At 38.2% G+C, this 9021-nt stretch overlaps 1 long non-coding RNA gene across 1 annotated transcript in view; it reads left to right on the plus strand.

Moving 5' to 3' along the window:
- The window catches only part of LOC308061320, a 24516-nt gene continuing 15495 nt past the window's right edge, over positions 1 to 9021 (plus strand). Inside the window, exon 1 of the long non-coding RNA XR_013927168.1 lies at positions 1 to 8999. This is a non-coding gene — a long non-coding RNA (uncharacterized lncRNA). The remainder of the gene's footprint in view (positions 9000 to 9021) is intronic.

Genomic DNA, 9021 nt, shown 5'->3' on the forward strand with positions numbered 1-9021 from the left:
GGGGGGGCGTGGCGTCCCCGCCGCAGCTGCGGGGAGCGGGGCCGTGGCGCTCGCGGAGGGGCCGCTGGGCTGTGCTCGCCCCGCGCGGCGGCGGGGCTTCGGTGGGGTGCGTTGTGCTCCGGGGGTCGCTTCTGGTTTGGCGCGTGCTGCGGTGGCGTGCGGCAGGGCGGCGGGCCTCCCGGAGCGCGGCCGGTGCTTGGGATCCACGTGGCATAAAAGGGTTTCAATGAAAGCCCCCAAACGCCGAGGCGACAGCGTTCTCGTCAATATAGGAACGGGGGGAAGCGGAGTTGCTTTTCGGTAGAGATGCTCCGTACACAAACACTCGTGGGGAAGCCCCGTACTCTCAGGATGCATGGATATATGGGACAGCCATCGTGCGGCGCTTCTCAGGGGCTGGAAGTCTTCCAGGAGCAAAAAATCTCAAAGACGTCAGCAAATTCCGATGCACCTTTATTACAGGATAGAAACCTACACAGAGAGTAAATTATAAACCTTTTCAAAATGACATGCTACTCAGGGTGAAGCATACCCAGTACTATTAAAAATGTAATATTGAGGACAGTAAAAAGTAGGAAAGCTGTGTTGTAGAAAGAAGTCCACTGATGTCCGAGCGTTTTGGAGAGTGTTCACTTGAAATTGGGCCTGAAAATGGAAGAAAAAGTAGTCTTCGTACCAGAATTCTACTCATAAGAATACACTTTCTCTAAGTAATACGAGTGATGTGAAGACTGGTGGAAAATAACTTGCAAATATGCTGATAGTAAAGGAATTGAATTAATACGATTTTTTTAAAATCCATTTATTAGGGAGAACATTTTGAAGGTGGGGGTCTGGTAGTAAAACCTATAAAAGGTTCAAATGGCAATGGTAAGTAATTTGCAACATCGTGAAACTTTTAAGTCGCTTAAAATTGATGGACATTTTTGTATACAAGTTTTTTCTGTTTATTCTTGAGACAGAAGGAAGTATCATCACAAATGTTTGAAAAAAAGCATTACCTTAATTTTTCTTAATCACTGCTTTTCTTGTGGATTAAATCTTTGTTGGATTGCTCTTGACAATGACACCTCCTTTGAAAAAAATCTTTGAACAACTGTTTGACCAAGAGGATTGTTTCAAAATGCATCCTTGTTTCACATCGGCCACTTCAGAACTACTCGGGCTCAAACACCTAGTCCACTTAAAATATACCCAACTGTTTCCTGTGTTCCTATAATTAAAATAATTTAGATTGATTAGCATTTAAGAATCTTTAAAGTTGCCTGCTTTTTAAGATTAGGTTTTTTTATTTGTTTACTTGTTTGTTGCCCACCTTTAAATGTAGGTGAAGTTGCAACCCAGATCTAATTCTTCATGATGAGCAAAATTATGAGTATTACAAAAAGATGCTGTAAAATACATGAACCGTACCTGAGCCCTGAAATGAAATTTGAAAATTCTGTGCTTGCTCTATTTGGAACTGCTTCCTTGTAACAAAGTTCCTAAACAGGAAATTATATTTCCTTTCTCAAAAATCATTAAATGAAAACCATTCTATGATGTTGTGCTGCTTTACAGTAATGCTTGCCATGTGAACATGAAAAAAATGGGTGTAGTCTTTTTTTATTTGGTATCTGTCTGCTTACAGATGGGGCTTATGTCAATCACATGACTAATTTTTTTTTCTCTTCATCACAAAAAGACCAAAACTAAATACTCAATTTTTTTGCCTGATTTTTCCTGATAAAACCTTGTGTTCACATTAACTGAAAAAAAAAATATTCCAAGTGTCATTGGCTGAATAAATAAATTCAACAGGATACTCCACACTCTTTGCCCAATGCTACCCCCACAAGAAAAACTGGAAAAAGTTCATAATCTTCAAATTGGATATATCACATAGTTGAATTGATAAAGATGATTCAAGGGAATATTAATCAGTTCAGCCTTTATATAAACTCCTTTTAAAAATTAGGGTTTTCTCTGCCTCATGTAAACAATATATTGCAAGCATATGTGAAGTCTATTTTTTTTTAGCAAGGAGTATTTTGGGGTTTACTGTTTATATATAGTAGGCATACCAGATATATGGTATCTGGAAATAATGGAAAGTTCCTTGACACGTTTCGCAAGATCAAGTGTGGCAAAAGAGTTGTGTATTAATCATTGCTTCCCAGGTTGCAGATATTCAAAGAATATTTTCAGCTTGCAAATAAAAACCAGTGTCTTAGGGGCTGAATGCACTAGCTGTCAAAGAGCCTGTAACAACAGTAAATAATTTAATGATAAGGAAGAAGAAACAGGTATAATGACAGTGCAATAAGAATTTATACAGATATGTCTAGAGTACTGTAGATGAAACAAAGCAAAACACCTTTTTTTTTTTTTTTTTTTACAAGTGCTATCAAGTTCAAAAGACAAAAGGACTTGAGTATAAAGTCCTGAAGTTTGCTTTCAAAAGACTATGGAAATGATGAACTGTTGTTTTCTCAGATGATCTGTTTTTAAACAAACAGATGCCTCACAACAGACAGACCCCTTTTGTTATTTGTATATTCAGTTCTATATTCTAATAGGTATGTTTAATTTAAAAAATTAGTCTCATTTGCTCAAAGTATGTAACATTTCTGAGCAGCAGATATACATAAAATATTAAGTGTGTTACATAAAACAACAACGCAGTGTTTATGGGTTTTTTTTGTACACAGCTGCTTCCAGTATTTTGCATTGACATTCAAGACTAATGTTAGTCATAATTACTTTAATTTAGAGCTTGGGCCATAGGTGGTCACCCGTATCCATTGACAATGCTGTATTTTCCAACAGACAATTGGCCTTTGCAAAGTCTTCAGGGCAGAGGTAGCATCTTGCTTTTATAGATAATAGATATATGTGCATGGATTACAAAAATACTGAAATTACAGATGCTAAGAAGGAGGTCCACAGGATTCTGTTGAATTTTGGAAGTTAGTTTGAGAGAACAACATTGACATACTCAGAAAAAAGTCAACTGTATATTAAGGTCAAGCTAGATAGATGTACCTATACAGAAAAAAATGCAGCAGCTGTTTACTTTTGTTGAAGATATCAAAATACTCGTTTCACTTTAAGAGTTTGTTGGGGTTTTTTTCTTGAGAATGGGGTTTAAGCAGAATTTACACGTGTAAACCCAAGATCTTTGTATTACTCCCCAAGCACCTAAAACTTGTATTTTCAAACTTCCATCTGCAAAATTGGCAGATAACTAATTATCACTGAAGTCTACAGTAAAAACCCAAAGCCATGCCTGTTGTCCTGTATGTGATCTATGAATAGCTCAGATTGTTTCACTTAGAAATCTAATTCTTCTGTTGCCATGATTTCCAATGGGAAGGCTGTATAGCTCCTATAGAGGTGAGATTCAACCTCCTAGCTGAAAACAAAATTGAGATTTCAGTTCTCAGCGCCAAGGTACCAAGGTCAACCCCAAATCGTGTGAACATGAATGAAGAAGATCAGTGAGCACTACTTTTAGTATAATGCAATTCTGTGTTATATGAATAACTCATAGTTTTGCAAGAACATGTCTATGGGATGCTGATTCAATCTGGAATGAGTTCCACAGGGTTTACTTACTGCTGGAAGTTGGCCATATCCTTTTCTAAGTCTAAAGTACAATTCTTCAATTTTGCCATTATGGGTAAAAGCATATATCCCGAAATAGATTAAAAAAAAAAAAAAAAAAAAAAAAACAACAAAACACACACACACACACACACACAAAATCCCACATAAAAACAACAGCAAAAAATCAATTAGTAGATACCAAAACTGAAGAAAATATTGCCTAATATACTTTTGCCCAAAATGCTTGTAATTCTCTAACTAATTTTTTCCTATTTTCAGGCTGAGATGCTGAAAGGATTGCAAAGCACACAGTGAAGCAGCAGCAGCAGCACATGGTATTTTGGGATTCTGACTTCCTCAGCTCAGGAGAGTTAAGGATCTTTGCAAGGCAAACCTTTCCACCTGCAAGACTCTAAAGGAGTTACATGGAATGACAAAATGCATCAGTGTTCATTGCATACAGCTTTGTATGGGAAACCAGACCTTGATTGCTGACTGACATGCATATTATTCTCTTCTAAAAAGACTTTATTTTATTAGTAGTGTCTGTGAGGAGGAGGTGGAGTGTTCAGGGTTGCTTGGAATGTTTGGTCTTTTTAATGTAAGTTTACAAATAAGAACTTTCTATGTATAGTTTCATTTGGATTCATTTTTTAATCATTTTATCTGAAGCAGCTTTACCATACTTTTAAAAATTCATGAAAACAGACAACAAAGACATTTGGTGTAATACAAGAGATCATATTTTGTACGTCTGAAATATTTTTGTACTTGGTACTTTATGGTAAGGGATGCTAGCAACTGAGGTCTTGCGACAAAAAGAACCCATCAGACACCATGAAAAAATACTGTGGTTTTACCTGATTTTATGCATGTTGGTGCTTGCCAGCAGTTGTCATCTTCTTTGCTAAACTAATTACAGTGCACTAACTTGAAAATTACTCCAAAGTTTTCAGGAGTACAATTAGAAACCTTTCTGTGATCCGTTCTGCTTGTGACTATAGGGGAATACCATTCAGAAGAAAATAGATGGGGAAACCCAGCGGTAAAAGTCAAATGGGCAATACAAAATCCGTGACATACTTCTGTAATTACATGTTACTTGTGTGGGGTTTTGTCCTCTTTTTATTCTTTTTTTTTTCCCCATGTTGGAGTTTTTGAAGAAGTAGTCTTAGAAATACTGTCTCCTACCTTGTACATGAAGACAGGTATATATACATGCTGCTTTCCGCTTTCACAGTTTTCAGTTTTATATTTTATTAAGTGAGCTCTAAACTGGCATGCTGCTGTCTGTCAAGCAAAAAGGCAGTTCCAGCACGCTGTGATCCTTTTCTAAATGACTGAGAAAAATATGTAGGTTGTGGCTTTGGTGCAGTGGGTGGTTTTTTTCAGTCCCCTCAACAGAAAATGGAGCATGTGTGAATCAAATTAATATAACCTGTACAAACTGTCACTATTTTTTGTGATGCACCAGTCTGAACAATTAAAATAACAAGCCTTCACAAAAAGAAAAGTCACCTTTAAAAACCTGCTTCATGGGTTTTCTGAACAAGCTTAGTTTGCACATTTGAAAATGCATGAAGATTAAAATGAATAAATATATTGTCTAAGTATTTGACAAAAATACTATTTAAAGAAATTGCAATATGAGGTAGCTAATTTTTTTCATTTTTAAACAAAGAACAGCTCATGTCCCCTAATTGGAAAATACACACAGAAATATTTTTTTTAGAATACTGTCAGTATAATTGGTTTGTCAGAGTAAGCCAGTAATACTTCCTACTGACTGTTGCCCAGACCAAGAACACTGGTAGTGGCTCAATTAATTAACTAAAGCTCCCTGAACAATTTGTGTCTTTCATTCCTTTTTTCATTTCCAGTTTCCACATTTGAAAAAAAGGAGAGGAAAGGGAGGTCTGCAAAAACCAAATCATGATACTGAGTGCAAAATGCCAGCATTTTTATGAGACAAAAATTGGAGAAACATACATATGGAGGTAGCCCCATCTTCTCCACCCATAGTATCAAATATATATTTCCTTTATTGATTGCTTGAATATTCAGTTTTCTTTCAGCTTGCAGAGAAGGTTTAGCATTAAGAGTTACTGCTCCAGGTCTCACATTCAATCTGCAAAAGATGTATGCATTCTTCTTCTACTGTAAAGAAGAAAACAACTGGGTATTTTTTTCATAAGATAGCAGGAAAAAAAGGAGCTTTTTGCTTGTATAAAAGAGTGTGGTCACTGCTGCTGCTAAAACTGACTCCCTGTTAGTGTGAATGAATTCATTGCTATCAGTAGACTTCTGAAGTTACCTGAATGCAGCTGTGAAACAGCCTGTGAGCTGGATTGCATGTCTAGGGAAAGCACTTGGGCTGTGAGCTACACAACAGCTTCTGACCTGCAACATCAGGCTGTTTTTTTCCCCGGGGAAAATTTCTGCTAGTAGGGTTTGTTGACACAGGTCTCAGTTGAGAAGCATGCAGTTGGTGGCAAGGCTACCAGCTTCTCCTTTGAAATGCTGTGACCTCCTCTTGAGTGAGGAAGATCATGAACCTGCCTGACCACCTGAGAGTAATAAGGCAGATGAAAGACCAACAGTGAGAAGCAAAATGGCTGTATGGAGTTGCCAAGAGAAGTGATCAAGATGAAGTGGTGAGTTGCAGCATTCTGCCTAGTGAGTCTGACACATCTGCATCCGTCACATTGGCTAGGATATGTGATAAACGCTCACCAGCGCACCCACCAAGGAGCACAGAGATAGCACCCTCATCAGCTGTGTTGATGGCAAACCTGCAAGCCTGGCTCCAACTAAGGAGCGGTGTCTTTTGTAGTCAGATGTATTTGGTGAAGTAGTGTGCCATTAAGGTCAAGGCATCAAGAGAAGCAGCCTTCAGCTGAGTTGAAAGAATGACACATCCCAAAGACCTCTCAGAGTATGCAAGCTCCACCATAAAAATTGTAATTTACTGTCAAAAATGAAGAAACTAAGTGACTTTTGCTACAGCACTGAAATTCATGAGTCCCCTTTACTGTTCTATAAATGAAAAAGTGGCATTTTACTCTAATGAGTCAACAGATCAGCCTCAAGATCTTTTTTAGTTCATTAATCAAAAGACCTAGATCCATTAATTTGGCAGAAATCCCTCTCAGCTGATGTTCATTAAGTCTACCTAATGAACAAGCCTTTGGAGGTGCTTAGATGTGGCTGCTCTTGCAAACGCTTGAAACAAGGAATGTATTTATGCCTGCTCTGCAGCTACTCTCCAGCTTCTTGGACTCCTACTTGTTGATGCTGGTTCCTGTCTTTTGTGTTTGGTTCTTGCCTCCTGACAAGATACAGCTCTCCATTTCTGCCTTGACCTTGCATCAGCCTTCCTCACTGAGGAAGACCAGGGCTACTGAAGCCCTTGCCCGTTACCCCTCTGCCGGCTGTGGTACTAGAATTGGCTTTGTGGATGGTGTAAACCTGTTTTTTTCTCTGAGTGCAGCTGGCAACCTACACTGGCTTCCACCAAGAAGTAGACTGTAAATCTCAGCCACAGCATAAACTCTTTACTGTGGTACTGTTCTTAAACCTTCTTAATTCATACAGAAAGCTTTTGGTTAAAAACATAGTATTTCTATAGAAGGGCTGAGCTGATCCATGAGATATGCTGAACCAAAATAGAGATCCTGTGCGGGTTTGTAACAGTAGGATTAAGTCTCTGAGCAGCAGCTCACTGCCTTACACACACACACAAGTGAGGAATAGCAAAGGAATGCCAGAAACACAAAGAAGCCCATATTACAGTAAGTAGTAATGACATCCACTACCAAATTAAACAAGTAAATCAGAACATCCTCTGTGACAGAAGGAGAAAAAAAAAAAAAAAACCACCACCCAAACAGAACAGGACCTGGATTCTTCCAAGCCATCTCCTCAAGCAGTGTAGAAAAGAGACAGAAGATAAATAAGATCAGTATAATGTTTAACTTTAATGAAAGAGACAAGAGACCTAGCAAGAATATTCCTAAAGAAAAGTGGTTGCATATTTTGACTTACATGTCTTTCATATATCTATCTCTTTATAGCTAATAGTTCCTCCATAATTCTGATGGATGAACTTTGTTAATTCTTGATTCAATTATTTTTTGAAGTTATGGATTTCTTTACTGAAGATCTCATGTAGAAAGCTACACATGCATTTAGATTATAAATTACTTGCCACCATTGTAAAATAGTATTTTCCTATATTTATAATGTTTCCCAAATACCTACTTTTATTAGGATATGTAGCTGTTGCTGCTGTTTCAAGTACAAGAAAGCTCAAAAATATCACTAGTTCATTTCTTAGTTGATGCTAGAATAGTTTGCTTTTAACAAGTGTTTAACAAGCCTTAATGCCACAGTGAACTTGTAGCAGGCAAACAGCTAGCTGTGATTTCAGTTCATTTGTGTCCGTCCCCCACCCTGGATTAATACCATCTACTTTTGCATTTCCTAGTCAAGTCAGTTGAATGCAATTTGGCATCTGATTAAAAAACAAAAAATTGTGTGTATTTCTCACATTACTGAGTATAAAAAAAAAAAAAAAAAAGAAGCATTTTTTAACCTTGTTTCTTCTACACTTTTGCTTCTGCATAGGCTTTTAGCAGCCTGCATTGCTTTGAGCCAGAGTCAGTCTAATACAAAGCTGATTTGTGTATATTTTTCACTCACTGCTTTGCCTTGGTGGTAAATCCTAAGTATTGTCTAACATCTTCCCTGTCTTCACTTTCCTCTCCCTGTCTTATTTTGCTATGGCACTTCTCTTGGGAGGTGTTGGGGTAACTCCCTTTGGCAGCGTGGTTTACTCCACTATTGCTGAGAATTCTTGACCCTAAAATAACAGGGAAGACAGTGAAGTCCCCTCACTGTAGCCACCCAAATCCAATGTCAGATATATGCATTGGAACAAGGAGGAGTAAGCAGAGCAAAGCTGTTTCTGAATAATGTGGCTTTGGCAAGGCTCCCTGCAGTGTAAGACCCTGCTGAATGTTAAACTTTCTGACTGCTGCTCAATGGCACCTAATTTTCCACATTTTACAGAGTTTACAGAGGGCCAACGTGCCATTTTAAAGCTCCGGAGCTCTGAACATTTGAAGTCCCATAAAGAAAGCGGGGAGAACTAACTCTGGGGAGACAAGGTCATTTGGAAATGAGTTGCCCTGGATTAAATTCACACATGTGAATTCACCTGGCAGGAGTTATGTCTCAGTCTCAGTCCAACAGATACCAACAGCAAAGTTACGAGTAATTTTAATGATCCCAGGCTACTACCAAAGACACCTCAGTGATTTAGGGAGTGTTTGCAGGGCTAATGCTGAATGAAATTCTAAAGTATCGTTGTTATCGCCTGCTGTCATTGGTCATCTCCTCCTGCATTATTTGTGTGGTTTAGTGGATAAACTC

The sequence above is a fragment of the Falco punctatus genome (assembly GCF_963210335.1).
Source record: "Falco punctatus genome assembly, chromosome: 3".
NCBI classification, from domain to species: domain Eukaryota; kingdom Metazoa; phylum Chordata; class Aves; order Falconiformes; family Falconidae; genus Falco; species Falco punctatus.